The sequence below is a fragment of the Mustelus asterias genome, chromosome 2 (assembly GCF_964213995.1).
Source record: "Mustelus asterias chromosome 2, sMusAst1.hap1.1, whole genome shotgun sequence".
Classification (NCBI taxonomy): Eukaryota; Metazoa; Chordata; class Chondrichthyes; order Carcharhiniformes; family Triakidae; genus Mustelus; species Mustelus asterias.
The window spans coordinates 154993630-155010256 of NC_135802.1; the positions used below are offsets into that span (position 1 = coordinate 154993630).

General features: G+C 41.2%; 1 protein-coding gene across 1 annotated transcript in view; it reads left to right on the forward strand.

Moving 5' to 3' along the window:
- Positions 1-16627, forward strand: part of cdyl (chromodomain protein, Y-like) — a 152278-nt gene that overhangs the window by 897 nt on the left and 134754 nt on the right. The window lies entirely within an intron of this gene.

The following is a 16627-nucleotide window of genomic DNA, read 5'->3' on the forward strand; positions in this document are numbered from 1 at the left end:
GATTTCACAAGGTTCCAGAAACTAGTGGCAAGGGTTTTTTTTTTGTAAAATAGTTCCATTAAGTGGATTCTTTCCTGGTAAGAAGGTTGGATATTGAGAATTGGTATGTGACAGTTAATTTGACATAAGCTCTTTCTGGATATTGACCAAGAGGACCTGAGGTTTTTCCATCTTCTATTTTTGTCCCCCCTCTCCTTCAAACTGCCATGTCTACTCTTCCTCTCTTCTTTGGCTTCTGTCTCTCTTGCAAAGTGCTCCAAGATTTTGATTTTGAGTGCTTGAGGTTCTTCAGTCTTCTACTTTTGAGTTTTGTTTTCTCTCTTCATCTCTTTCCCCTCCCCCCCCCCCTTCAAACTTCTATGTCTACTCTATATCTATTTCCCCCTCGTTTACAAAACACTCTAAAGGGATAATATGAGAATATAACTTGTCACAATCTTAAATGGATCAAGAACAGATCTAGAAAATTATGTCGCCTGATAACTTGTGTTGAGGAGGGAAGAATGTCCAACTTTAAATTTAGAAGCTTTAGGGTTCTTTAGATCTTGGTAAAGCAGTCCTTGATCAAAAATACTCTTTTGGTAGGTGATGGTGGGCAAGCATGAAATGAGAAGTTGATTTTCCCAAGGTATAGGTAACAAGTATACTTGGTGTATATACTATCTTCTGGTGAAATTGGAGATATGCTTGAAAAAAAAATGGACTTTCTTAATAGATTAAGAAAGCTTTGGCAATTAAAGTTGGATTAACTTTTATTTTGATGGTTGGAAGATTGGCTTTTCCAATCTGTTTTGATGATGGAAAATTTTTCATTTAGCACTTCTATAAATCAAAATGTCATACTTTCACAGTTAAAATTATTGTTTACTGTGAGTGAGTATTCTTTGGAAATTGTGCATAGATTGTGATTTTAATGTATGTCATGCAAGAATGGACAAATGAAGCAGGGCTGGGTGGATAAATAATTGATTCAGAATTTGACCTTTTACTTCACTGGGAGTAATCTGATTGTTTTCTACCATATAACAATAGTTGTGATCACCCAATTTTGATGCTTCAAACTTCTGTACTCAGAACCCAAGTGTCGATAGTTTGAACTGTCGCAAGGGTTTTTTTTAATGGGTAGTTTAAGATATGACTATGCACAATACAATAACCTATTTTGAGATGTGTATGGAAGATTGGTAACATTTGGTTTAGCAACATTGATTCCTAATATCTAATTTTCAGTCATAAGATTCAAGAACAGAAGTATCACTGGATATCTTTCATGCTCACCTTTTAAGAGTATGAATTTCTAAGATAGATAGGAAAATCTTTTGAATGGGTAACATTATTTTGGCCTGGTCTTAGTCACTTTTCCCAGTTCTTTGACCGGATTTCATTTTTGCATATTCTTCGCTACGTCCAGTCAAACTGCTTAATGGTGATGTTGAGAAGTTGCACAGTAATTTCTAATTGTCGTTGGGCAAAGTATTGTATTATATGTAATGCTTTTGTAAACCATGATTTAACACTTTTTAAGAATTGCTATATTAATGTCAACCTGATTTTGCTGCAATATGTATTAATAATGAGCAAAACCTTGTGTATATATTCTGGTTGATAGACCAAATGAAGAATTTTACATTTCAATGTTATAAAAATAACATGCTGCTGAGATGGCACATATAAGAGTCTATTCTTTGCCCCAAGATAAATACTTATTGGATTTTCACTTAACATTAACACATGCTATTTTTAATCGTTTTGAGTGTTTCCTTGCTTGTATCATCTGAAAAGTGTCAAATATATAAAATTCTAATGGTGAATTGAATTTTATTGGTGTTCTATCTTCAATCCTGTAACAACCGGTTACGCGTACACATTTGAATATTGGGATTGGATGGCTTTTGATTTGTTACAAATCTGTTTCAGTCATGTACAGTTTGATATAGAATATGTCGAGCTTTTTGGAAATCATTTAGTATAACTGTCATGCAATGCAATTTGGAAAAATGTTCACAATTGGTGATATTTGGGTCCTGTTCAGATGCATGGTTTCTAGGCAGTTCTGCTTTCGATATAAATGCATCTTGATGTCAATACCATCCTTCTGTTCAGTTTTTTGCAAAACTATTTTGATTGTCTTCATTTATGACATTGGAATTTAATTTAGTACGTTTTTCCCCTTGTAAGAAGACCATCTAAATCAATCATTGGTGTGTGCCAATGTAGTTTAGTCTATTTTTATTGGTGTACTATCTTCAACTTCCATGTTCTAGTCCATCTGATTATTCAGATGCTTTCCATGGCTTTGTTACTTCGCTACCCAAAAGCAAGTAGAGGGGAGATTGAAGCAACTGTTTTTGATATTGATAAAGACTTGGAATTATGTTCGTATTACCATGCAATATTTATTTGTTCTATTGTCAATTTAAAGGTATGTTTGGTCTGTTTGAACCTTGCACCAAGTTGCAATTTTTTGTCCAAATGACACATGCTTCCCAAGTAATTCATGGTAATGGTTTAATTCCCTCTGAAATGGTCTAGAAGGCCACTCAGGTTGTGCAATTGCAGCAGTTCAAGAAGAAAATCCATCAGTGGTGGACAATAGATGTGGCCATGGTGGCTTTGCTCACATTCTTGAGAATAAATGCAAAGAACTTTGTGAATAACAAGTTTTCCAGGCATGTGTACAGTAAATTACTTCCACACCTTGGAGAATTTGGTCTGTCCCAAATCAGACTGAGCTTTTAAATTTTACATCTTGTTTATATGGCCCATGAAGGTATAGTTGGTCATTCACCAGGAATCAAGTTTAGGTTTGTGCTGTTAATCAAAGCTGAAAATGATCAGCACCTTTTTAACCAGTTGACCTAGTACACTCTGACATTATACTTAGTATTGGGACCAAATCCATCTTGAATTGAAATAAGATCTAATGACCTCACCCTCCTACCTATCAATATTACCTTAAGGAACAATGCCTTGTGTTTCAATTAGACATGTCACAGCCTTCCAGACTAGAGCAGCCACTCACTCAACTGTAGATTTGGTCACGGCAGGAGACTCCTAGGAGGATAATAGAAACATTTTGGGGATGTGCTCCAAAACTCCCCTGAAGAGATCAAACATACCTACAGACTTGGGTGACTCTGGCTTAAGACCAATCAGAATGGAGACGCCTCACTCTGGAAAGCACCAAATGCATTGGGACCATGCAGAAGTGAAGTGAAAATATTGGGGGCATACAAACTGCCAAACCCATCTATCCCACCCTTTTAAGCACCACCTGCCCTGCACATGGTAGTGTCTGACAATTTTGTATAATGGACTTGCAGCTATTTCAGAACCCATCAAATTTGAGTGGAAATAACTCGTCCTTGGGATTGCCTAAGAATAAATTAACATTTGAGTTCCAACAGTTTCTGACCATAACCTCTGCCCCCATTTTTGTTAATCTCCACTATTCTTATTTACACCCGCTCTGGACTGATTTTTTACATTTATAATATATGCTTGTCTTATTAGCATCCCTCTCCCATCCTGCTGGCACCCAAACTGTCCACTTGGCCCAACAAGTCTAAACTGATGTTTTTGCTCTGTAAGCTCCTCATTCCATATCACTTCATCTAATTACATCCTCGTATCTATCTATTCCTTCACTTGCATGAGTTGCTCTTGAATGTGTCTGTACCTTTTTGTGTTCTAATCACGTGCTGGGTTGTTTCTTCTGAATTTCCTGTTTTATGTTTGTAACCTCTGGTTTTGAACTTCTCTCACTTCTGCCCGATCAAACTCCTTCCATCATTTTAAAAGCTTCTTTATTAGTGTAACCCACACCTTGTTTTTTTTAAATCCCAGAGGGGGGAAAAGCCTCGGCTGGTGTTTATGCAACATACCAGCTCCTCCCATTTCATCTAGGTCTATCTATATTAATTTGCAATTTGTTTTAGCTGTGCTCTATTTATCCAGTTCCCCCTTTAAATATGACAGGTTTTTGTGTTAGGTGTCTAATTTCTTAACGACCTTCTTAGGGAGGATGGTTTTCAGACTTTTGGCAAATGTGGCCCTAGATCAGCAGTCCAAACTAATTTTCATTATTCAAAATGGGTTGATGTCTTTCCTGGTTTGTTGTTGTTGTTGTTGTTGTCTTTAATCTTCTATTCCTAATCTCCAACAAATCTTCTGTTCATGGTCTTGTATAAATTAAAGCTCTCTGCCCTTTAGTGAGAACTGTGTACTCTCCTCAGCCCTAGATGAAGTTTTCCATTGTGAATGGATTTGCTTCAACATCAGTAGCTTTCCTTGATTTAACTTGGCTGTTTTTAATCCAATGTATCCCAGCTTTAGCTTCAGAAAAATCAATACTCTGTATTTCAGCTGATGTCTCGATATGCTCTTCAGCCATGGCTATGCCTGCTGCTCATGCCTTGGTTTATGATATTGCTGATTTGAAATGCACCATTTTAATTTTGAAATACTGGTGGAAGGAGCATACTGCCACTTTTTTATTATCTTGACACTTCTGATCAAATAACTATATTCAATCCAATAGAATCATTTTAAAATGTAACTTGCTGTTGCTAAAGATTATATATTCAGTCTTGGAGTTGTTGGGAGATGCCCACTTGTTTCTAGATGTTCCTCTCCATGTTAGCTGAACCATAACCATTTTTGACTGATTTTAGGGTCCATTTTTCTGTGATGTGCATCAAACCAGTATATCGTGATCGACAATTGTGCATGGTTATTTCTTGAGGGTTGAGATTTATTTGGGCAATTATTTGCATTTCTTTAATGATGGCTATCCCTTTTGTGGAGCTGTTTAAAGAAATAGTAGGATGACTTTTTATTTTAAACTGTATTTCTAAGGACCACCGTGGGAATTGCTTCCAAAGAGTAGTAGCTTAGTGTGAAATAAGTACTTTTATGATGGGGTCCTCATGCCCCAGGACTGGTCAAATGCAAGCAACTTCTTCTACCTTTGCTGTCACATTTCAATTATTTTTGTCTGTTTCTTGCCTGACTAGTATTAAAGATAATTCACATCTAAAAGCAACTTTTTGTTCTGAAGAGCATTTCATTCGATTGGTTCCATTTGTTTGCCTGTTAATTTCTTGAATGTAATTTTCCTGCACTGAAAATTTAGAATGTTGGGGTAACTACAATACATTTTATATTGCACTCCATTTGCTGGTGAAAGAGGATGTCCAATGGGTTCCAGGACAGAATCCATTTGGTTAGAGCTAGGGAGCAAAAGGGTGCAATTACATTGCTCGGTGTAGTCTATAGACCATCAACTAGTGGGAAAGATGTAGAAAGATCGAGAATATTTAGAGATGCAAACATAATAGAGTAGTTATAATGGGATACTTTAATAACCCCCAAGTGTAGACTGGAGCAGTGATACTGTGAAGGAAAGCGAGGACTAAAGTTCCTCAGTTGTGTTCAGGAAAGTGTCCAGTCCAACAAAGGCACTACTGGAACTGGTTCGAGGTGGACAAAGTAGATCAAATGTCAGTGGGGGATCATTTAGATGACAGTGATCATTGTATCATAAATTTTAGGATGAAGATAGAAAAAGACAATAGGCAATCCAAAGTAAAAATAATTACTAGGGGGAAGAGTTGAGCTGGATTGAAAAAGTTGATTGGAAACGGTAACTGAACAATGGGCTATCTTCAAAAATAAATGGTTCGGGCACAATCGAGGGATATTCCCTCCAAAGGGGAAAGCAGGGCAAAAGACCACAATCGCTAAGGATAGACAACACCTCCATGATTATCCTCAACAATGATGAGACGGAGTACAGGAAAGAGATAGCGACGACAATAATCTCTCCCTCAATGTCAGTAAAGCGAAGGGGATGGTCATCGACTTCAGGAAATGTAGTGGAGGACATGTCCCTGTCTATATCAACAGGATGAAGTGGAAATGGTCGAGAGCTTCAAGTTTCTAGGTGTCCAGATCACCAACCTGTCTGGTCCTTCCACGACGACGCTATAGTTAAGAAAACCTACCAATGCCTCTACTTCGGAAGCTAAGGAAATTCAGCATGCCTGCTATGATTCCAATTTTTACAGATGCAGCATAGAAACAACCAGAAAAGGATGCTATCACAGCTTGGTATGGCTCCTGCTCTGACCAAGACCCCAAAAAACTACAAAGGGTTGTGAACGTAGCAAATCGGCCCCTCATCCATTGATTCCATCTACACTTCCTGCTGTTGTGGAAAAGCAGCCAGCTTAATCAAAGACCCCAGACATACTCTTCCACCTTCTTCCGTTGGGGGAAAAAAATACAAAGAGATCACGTGCCAACCGACTCGAGAACAGCTCCTTCCCTGCTGCCATCAGACTTTTGAATTAAGTTGATCTTTCTCTACACCTAACTATGACTGTAACACCATATTCTGCACCTTCTCCCTATGTACTCTTATGAACAGTATGTTGTCTGTATAGTGCAGAAGAAATAATACTTTTCACTGTATCCCAATGCATGTGACAAATCAGAGGTAGATGCTAACCAGGTCATGATGACGAAGAAGTGTTGAATAAACTGTTGGTTGACAAGGCACCAGGACCAGATGAGATGCATCCAAGGATATCGAAAGAAGTGTATGTGGAGATTGCATGGACACTGACCATTGTCTTCTGTCTTTCTTAGACTCTGGGGAGGTACCAGAGGACAAGAGAAGTGCAGGTGTCAGAGATCCTGGGTACCAGCAACTCTTGGTCGACTTGAGTACAAACAGCGCTAGACACCATGCATAATCAGATATGAGGCCTTTAATGGCTTGTGCATAAGGAGAAACCAGCTTGCAGTTGTCCTGCAAGTGTTTCTGAAGTTACAAACAACATGGCAATTATAGTCACAGCAAATCAGAAACAAGCAATTTTCCTAATCCTTCAGTTCTTTACATATTAGCTAAATAAATCCTGGCTTTTAGCCCCTTCTCATTCGATGAAAAACTGACCTAATCCTTCCTTTGCATAGCATATCCCCATATCTTGCCTTTGGTATTTATTTATGAAAAAATCTGGTCTTGCTCACCCTCTGGTGAAGGCTGAAAAGCAGAATGTTATGGGGCTTAAGCAGATGAAGATTAGCCTGTTTGTGCTGAATAGCAGACACTGACCCCTTTCGAAGGTCTGTAAGCTGATAAACACTTTCCACTACGATACAGAGGCATGAAACTTTAATTTGAATACTAACTTCTGCACAATTTAACTTCCAAATTATGAAACTTCAATCTGAACATTTTATCTTCCACACAGACATTGTCCTTGTGCAAAAAAAAATTGCAAGCAATTACAAGTTTAACCTCCATGGTGGATAAGCTTCTAGAAATTTTTTTTTTTTTTGGAGATTGAATTAGTATTCATGTGGGGAAAAATGTGGGTTGATAGGAGAACCAGCATGGATTTGTAAGGGGAAAATTATGTTTAACTAAATTTTTGTTTTTGAAGCATTAACATGGGGTCATTGAGGAAAATGCTGTTGATGGAATTCCAAAAGGCATTTAATAGTGTCACACAACAGGCGGAGGGTAGGGGGGAATGGTGTCAAACTTCAAAAGGACAGGAACAAGTTAGTGAAGTGGGCAGAGAGGCAGCAAATGAAGTTCAATGCCGAGAAGTGTGAGGTGATGCATTTTGGTAGGAACAACATGGACAGACAAGAGGTAAAATTCTTAAGGGAGTGCAGGAGCAGAGGGACCTTGTGAAAATGTGCATAGACCTTGGAGATGGCAGGGCAGGTGGAGAGAGCAGTTAATAAAGCATATTGTATTCTGGGTTTTATTAATAGGGCATAGAGTAGAAGAGCAAGGAGGTTATGCTGAACTTGAACAACACACCACTTAGGCCTCAACTGGAATATAGTATACTGTTCTGGGTGTCACACTATAGGAAGGGTGAGTGCACAAAAGAGGTTCACAAGAATGGCTCCAGGGATAAGAAACTTCAGTTTTGAGGACAGATTGGGATGGTTCTCCTTTTGAGAGGAGGCAGCAATTAGATGGTGTTCAAAGTCATGAGGGGATTGTGCAGAGCTGGGGAGAAACTGCTCCTGCTTGTAAGGATCCAAAGCAAGAGGGCACTTTTTTTTGGTGTGACTTGCAAAAGAAGCAAGTACAATGCAGAAAAAAAACATTTTCTCACAGATGGTTCAGGTCTGGAATGCAAAGGCAAGTTCAATCGAGAATTTGTTCATTTATGCGGATGTATAGGGGAATAACACCTAAGCCATAATGCTCATTTGGAGAGCTGGTGCAGATATGATGGGCCAACCTCTGTGCTGTAACAATCCTGGTTTAGAGTCAGAAAATATGTAGCCATCATGAACCTCCACCTTTTTTAACAACTTACTCGCATGTGGGTTGGTTTCTCAGTCAGAAAGCTAGACTAGAAAGACTTAGGCTTGCTGCAAAAGTCTATCCACCGTAAGTACTTGGATACCAATTGGGGATTATATTAACTTTGTTCTGTGCTCCGGTTCCTACTCCAAAGAACTAATTTGTCTTTGTTTGAGATTTTAACAAACCCTGTCCACACAACTTGGACTTCAGCCAGGACGTTATACAGGGTTGCTACAATATGTTTTAGCAGCAGTGTCAGGATTGGTTTTAGTAGTTGGAACATTCAGCCTGCTCTCTGATCCCAACTCTGTTATAAAGAGTGCATGGAAATTCTCCACAAGATCTTGTTTCAAGTTCAGTTATAGTAGCCATTCGCACAAAGACCAAGATGACAGTGCATCAATGAGATGTTTTGAGACATGATTGTCCTAAATATATTAATACTGAACCTTCAAGGAATATAAATAATGCCAATATTGTCACTAGCAAGGTTGAGATCATGAAGAGTTGAATGAAGCCAGTGCTTTAAACTATTGAAAGAGGACATCGTACTGCATGAATTCCAAAACTTTTACAGTCGCAACAAAAGGTGGACAAGGTTGCCATGACTTAGTTTGAAATTAAACTATGAAGATTAGGAGATGGAATTCCTGCTTGGATTCTGTTCACTCAGACTATTGCTGACTACGAAACTATTTGAAGAAATGGTGCTGTGCAGCAACCACTACAAGCAGAAAGTGAAAACTGTGACAGTTATCATGGATCTTTGCTATTTTTCAGTAGCTGGGAAGATATTTAAGTGATTTTTGTAGAGTAAAAGGCTAATGGTTGTGTTAATAAGGCAATGAGCTTTTAATATTGTAAATATTTTGGGAAAATATGCATTTGACTATAAAGAAGCATCTCCAGTCACTTGTAGAATAAGCAGAACCTCCAAGATGTGGTAACAAATCGAAACAACATGGTGACAGCACTGGAAACTGTGGTTTCTTAAATTGAGACAACAGATTGGTAACCCATTGGTGATGACCTTTTGAACAGCTCAACTACGCAATGAAGGAAAGCACTGACTCCTATCTTGGTAGAGGACAGTGAGCCACATGCTGACAGCTATTGAACAGCCTTTCTACAACAAGGACAATGACGAGAGCTCTGGAGGACACCATTTGAAAGGTACTGCACTGGTGCAAACAAAAGCTGAAAAACACCAGGTCAAGTGATTGGCATCATTAGCTGACAACTTGGTGTGGCAAGGAATCAGTCCTGGGTGTCTTATGAGGGTCTTTTATGTACTTTTGTCCTAAATACAATCTAGTCATTAAATGGGCCAAATTCAACCAGAGGAACCAAAGGCTGGATTAGTCCATTAATTTAACTACTTGTACTAGTTTGGCTAGCTGCTGCGGTAACAACTTTTAAAGAACATAGAACATAGAACAGTACAGCACAGAACAGGCCCTTCGGCCCACGATGTTGTGCCGAGCTTTATCTGAAACCAAGATCAAGCTATCCCACTCCCTATCATCCTGGTGTGCTCCATGTGCCTATCCAATAACCGCTTAAATGTTCCTAAAGTGTCTGACTCCACTATCACTGCAGGCAGTCCATTCCACATCCCCACCACTCTCTGCGTAAAGAACCTACCTCTGATATCCTTCCTATATCTCCCACCATGAACCCTATAGTTATGCCCCTTTGTAATAGCTCCATACACCCGAGGAAATAGTCTTTGAACGTTCACTCTATCTATCCCCTTCATCATTTTATAAACCTCTATTAAATCTCCCCTCAGCCTCCTCCGCTCCAGAGAGAACAGCCCTAGCTCCCTCAACCTTTCCTCATAAGACCTACCCTCCAAACCAGGCAGCATCCTGGTAAATCTCCTCTGCACTCTTTCCAGCGCTTCCACATCCTCCTTATAGTGAGGTGACCAGAACTGCACACAATATTCCAAATGTGGTCTCGCCAAGGTCCTGTACAGTTGCAGCATAACCCCACGGCTCTTAAACTCCAACCCCTGTTAATAAAAGCTAACACACTATAGGCCTTCTTCACAGCTCTATCCACTTGAGTGGCAACCTTTAGAGATCTGTGGATATGGACCCCAAGATCTCTCTGTTCCTCCACAGTCTTCAGAACCCTACCTTTGACCCTGTAATCCACATTTAAATTAGTCCTACCAAAATGAATCACCTCACATTTATCAGGGTTAAACTCCATTTGCCATTTTTCAGCTCAGCTTTGCATCCTATCTATGTCTCTTTGCAGCCTACAACAGCCCTCCACCTCATCCACTACTCCACCAATCTTGGTGCCATCAGCAAATTTACTGATCCACCCTTCAGCCCCCTCCTCTAAGTCATTAATAAAAATCACAAAGAGCAGAGGACCAAGCACTGATCCCTGTGGCACTCCGCTAGCAACCTGCCTCCAGTCCGAAAATTTTCCATCCACCACCACCCTCTGTCTTCGATCAGATAGCCAGTTACCTATCCAATCGGCCAACTTTCCCTCTATCCCACACCTCCTCACTTTCATCATAAGCCGACCATGGGGGACCTTATCAAACGCCTTACTAAAATCCATGTATATGACATCAACTGCCCTACCTTCATCAACACACTTAGTTACCTCCTCAAAAAATTCAATCAAATTTGTGAGGCACGACTTGCCCTTCATGAATCCGTGCTGACTATCCCGGATTAATCCGCATCTTTCTAAATGGTCGTAAATCCCATCCCTAAGGACCTTTTCCATCAATTTACCAACCACCGAAGTAAGACTAACCGGTCTATAATTATCAGGGTCATTTCTATTCCCTTTCTTAAACAGAGGAACAACATTCGCCACTCTCCAGTCCTCTGGCACCATCCCCGTGGACAGTGAGGACCCAAAGATCAAAGCCAAAGGCTCTGCAATCTCATCCCTTGCCTCCCAAAAAATCCTAGGATATATTTCATCAGGCCCAGGGGACTTACCGACCTTCAGTTTATTCAAAACTGCCCGGACATCCTCCCTCCGAACATCTATTTCCTCCAGCCTATTAGCCTGTAATACCTTCTCTTCCTCAAAAACATGGCCCCTCTCCTTGGTGAACACCTGAAGAAAAGTATTCATTCATCACCTCGCCTATCTCTACTGACTCCATACACAAGTTCCCACTACTGTCCTTGACCGGCCCTAACCTCACCCTGGTCATTCTTTTATTCCTCACATAAGAGTAAAAAGCCTTGGGGTTTTCCTTGATCCGACCCACCAAGGACTTCTCATGTCCCCTCCTAGCTCTCCTAAGCCCCTTTTTCAGCCCATTCCTTGCTAACTTGTAACCCTCAATCGAGCCACCTGAACCTTGTTTCCTCATCCCTACATAAGCTTCCCTCTTCCTTTTCACAAGACATTCCACCTCTTTCGTGAACCATGGTTCCCTCACTCGGCCATTTCCTCCCTGCCTGACAGGGACATACCTATCAAGGACACCCAGTACTTGTTCCTTGAAAAAGTTCCACTTTTCATTAATGCCTTTCCCTGACAGTTTCTGTTCCCATCTTATGCCCCCTAATTCTTGCCTAATCGCATCATAATTACCTCTCCCCCAATTGTAAACCTTGCCCTGCCGTACGGCCCTATCCTTCTCCATTGCAATAACAAAAGACACCGAATTGTGGTCACTATCTCCAAAGTGCTCTCCCACAACCAAATCTACCACTTGGCCCGGTTCATTTCCCAGTACCAAATCCAATGTGGCCTCACCTCTTGTCGGCCTATCCACATATTGTGTCAGGAAACCCTCCTGCACACACTGCACAAAAGCTGCCCCATCCGAACTATTTGACCTACAAAGGTTCCAATCAATATTTGGAAAGTTAAAGTCCCCCATGACAACTACCCTGCGACCCCCACACATATCCATAATCTGCTTAGCAATTTCTTCCTCCACATCTCTATTACTATTTGGGGGCCTATAGTAAACTCCTAACAACATGACCGCTCCTTTCCTATTTCTAACCTCAGCCCATATTACCTCAGTGTGCAGATCCCCCTCGAAGTGCCTTTCCGCAGCCGTTAAACTAGCCTTGATTAACAATGCTACTCCTCCACCTCTTTTACCAGCTTCCCTACACTTACTGAAACATCTATTCCCCGGAACGTCCAACAACCATTCCTGTCCTTGTTCTACCCATGTCTCCGTAATGGCCACAACATCGTAGTCCCAAGTGCCAATCCACGCCCCAAGTTCATCTACCTTGTTCCGGATGCTCCTTGCATTGAAGTAGACACACTTCAACCCACCTTCCTGTCTACCGGTACCCACCCTTGACACCTTCCCAAATACCTCACCACCCTCAACACTGACTTCTGGACTACAACTCCTTTTCCCACTCCCCTGACAAATTAGTTTAAAGCCCCCTGAAGAGCCGTATCAAATTTCCCTCCTAGGATATTGGTGCCCCTCTGGTTCAGGTGCACCCCGTCCTGTTTGTACAGGTCCCACCTTCCCCAGAATGTGTTCCAATTATCCACGTATCTGAAACCCTCCCTCCTACACCATCCCTGCAACCACATGTTTAACTGCACTCTCTCCCTGTTCCTCAACTCGCTATCACGTGGCACCGGTAACGTACCAGAGATGACCACATGTTATGTCTTGGCTCTCAGCTTCCAGCCTAGCTCCCGAAATTCCTGTTTTAAATCCCCGTCCCTTCTCTTACCTATGTTGTTGGTATCAATGTGTACCACGACTTGTGACTGTTTCCCCTCCCCCTTAAGAATCCGGAAAACACGGTCCGAGACGTCACGGACCCTGGCATCTGGTAGGCAACATGCCATCCTCGAGTCTCTTTTGCTGCCACAGAACCTCCTATCTATCCCCCTAACTAACGAGTCCCCAATAACTATTGCCCTCCCGCTCTCCCCCTTACCCTCCCGAGCCACAGAGACGGACACAGTGCTGGAGATCCTCTCACTGCGGCTCCCCACTGGTATGTCGTCCCCCTCAACCGTATCCAAAGTGGAATACCTGTTGCTAAGGGGAACGACCACAGGGCATCCCTGCACTGACTGCTTCCTCCCAGCCCCTCTCACCGTCACCCATCTATTTTCATTCCCCGGAGTAACTCTATCCCTAAAGCTTCTGTCTATGGCCACCTCTGCGTCCCTAATGATCCTAAGTTCATCCAACTCCAGCTCCAGTTCCCTAACACGGTTTTGGAGGAGCTGCAGATGGGTGCACTTCCCACAGGTGTAATCAGCATTGTCAATTTGTGATCGCATTGTAGTCAGCATGCTTGACAATGTACTGTCGGAACTTTGCAATTGAGGATTTGATGTTGAAGGCCAGACATAGACTTAACAGATTCGGGGTGTACTTCGGGGCAATCTTGAGGCTTGGGAGGTGTCAATCCAACATGTCCAAAGTTGGGAGCTCCACCCATTGGAAAAAGTGCCAAAACCACTGAAGGTGGAAGGATACTCCCCGTCTTTATGTTCCAGACATGGTGCCAAAAGACGACAATGCTTTGAAGACTGTCCAGCAAGGGGAGCTGAATGCTTTCTCTGTGGCAAAGCGGGCCATTTCAAACAATGCTGCAAATCCAAAACACAATTGAAGAAAGCTGGAACCAGTCTCTTAACTAGTTTGAAATCTAGAAATACAGCATTCCAACCTGAGATATCAAAGGTTCTCGTCTGTAGAATTAAAGAATCCAGAACACAACATTTAAACTGGACGCAGGAGCAGGAGTCAGACAAATTTGGACTAGTTTCAAGTAAATTCCAGCCATCTAGCTTGAAGCTACATGACCTCAAGTCGGTTCCCTACATACCAGGAAGAAAATAACTTGCAGAACCAGCAAATTTGCTCAAACATGATGGATTTCTACAAATGGTTGAAGAGAACAGCGAAGCAATACTCTGAATTTCCAAAGCTGTTGCAAGGACTGGCAAACCTCAACTGCAACAGAAACTGAAGTCCACTCATTATGTAGTGAAACTGCTCTTTATTTTAGGAACATCATCCAGAGGAGATTGCAGTTCTCTTGTAAACTGACTAGAAGAGGAGGAAACGGGTGGTTCTACCTGCCAGAGGCACTTTCTAAACCTTTTTTGACTTTCTGGGTATGGTTCAAGAGAATCAATTCATCACAAGATCTGTTGGAAGGGGAGGTCCTAGATCTTGCCACACTGTAAATGTCTCTGAAATGTGTCTCTTTTGAGCAGAATCATGCTGAATTTGTCTACATCACTGAACCCGAGCAGAATCATGGTGAATTTGTCTACATCACTGAACCCGAGCAGAATCATGGTGAGTTTGTCGTGCAATTGCCAACAGAATGCTTCTTGGGAAGAAGCTTAAAGTTTGATCAACCCAATAAATGAACTTCAGAGCTGCTTAATTTGTATGAATGCAAGCTACAACTCCTGCTTGAACCTCCCCTCTTTTCAACCCCGCCCCAAGTCATTGATGTACTCTTACCTTCAGTAAAGCAGCAGAGGCCCAAATAGAGAACATCTACAGCTGAATAATACTATGCTGGAACTGCATAGTTCCAAGTTCGCAGGTTTATTCTATTGTTGGTGCGACCGTACTTTGTCATGCTAACCCTACAATCCAATTGCCTACAGCGCTTTAGTGTGAAGCTGCTCCAAACATGGTAATTATATCACTAATTACAGTGTGCAATTCCTACTTTGAGTAATAGAGAAATCATCTTTTTTCCCCTCTTGTGACTTCACGAGGCTTCTTTCTGTCCATGCATTAAGGTCTTCTCTCACCATCCCAGGACTAAATGATTAATCTGAGGAATTTGATGCCTGTAAGTGCTTCATTTTTTTCCTATGTGCAACACAAGTTTAGAATGCCAGTCTGTCTTTTTTTCAAGGAGTTGCGATCATCTTGTGTCCTGAAGATTTCTCTTTGAATTAGTTTTCCTTTATTGGTTTTCATTGCCTTTGCATACATGTTGTAAGGGTCATAACTCAGGAACCAGCTATTATGAGAAGCTACTATCCCTATCCCACTCCACCAATGTGTTTGCTTCCAAGGAGAAGATATGGGAGCTCACGTATATCCAACACATTCTCCAAGGGAGCTGAGAACACTTTGGAGGGGGGGGGGGGGAGATAGATCTGAATACTAGTCGCAAACCACAACAAGATCATATGAAAGTATAGGTGACTTGTTCATCAGGTGTAATACACAGGAAGAATTTTGACCACTGTTTAGAAAATAAGGGTTCAGGGTCCTGCCGTTAATTGTATACTTACCCTTAACATTTAATCTCCAAAAATGCAGCACCTCACACTTGCCCGGATTAAACTCCATCTGCCAGTTCTTTGTCTGTATCTGCAACTAATCTTTATCCTGCTGTATCTTTTGACAATCTTTTACACTATTCACAATTCCATCTATCTTTGTGTTGCGAAGTTGAGTAGAGTAGCTTGATGTTTGTAAAATTGTAAAATGCTAGGGAAAAGCATTACATGGTCCCTTTAAAAGGTGGTACTTTTTCTGTGCTTAGAAAGTTAAAAAAAAAATGCAAGTACATAAAGAGTGCTCAAAATGAAGCACTTGTATCGGAAGGCCAAGAAGCAGAGTTACCAAGGCAATAGGCTTTCAAGCTTTTGAATTATTTGAATTCAGGCTATCAATTTTAATTAGGCACTTGGATACCAAGAACCTATTAAATTTAAATCCAATGGTTTTGGCAACCTAGGACCAATCCTACTCTGGGGGATATTGATATGTCATCACAGGTATAAATGGGGGCAGTGCGACAGATGGGGACAGCAACTGTCACCTATCACAGCTCAGCTTTTAACTCAAAGCCTCATCTAGAAAAGCAAAGAAGAATCAACAGAGAAGGCCCAGAATATTCCGGAAGACACAAAACCTGCTTGTAATTTAGAGAGTGACTAAAATTCTATTCTTTTTGTTAATGAGTGGGAATTGTTTTTATCTGAACAGCACTCCATTAAAATCGTGTTTTATTCGGTTTGTTAATAGTTTAGTTGTTCACTATTGGGTAGATAAATAAATTGTTACTTGTTGACTTTAGAGAGAGTGTCAGGGAGTTATTTTGATTTAACCACTAAAAGTTGCTGAAGAACAGATCGTGCCACTTCGCGCTCACTTTTATAGGGGTACTCCTCTTTGTGTGGTTAGGTGTTAGTTCTCCCCGGAGGAGGCTGAGGGGAGACTTAATAGAGGTTTATAAAATGATGAAGGGGATAGAGTGAACGTTCAAAGACTATTTCCTCGGGTGGATGGACAAGGGGGCATAACTA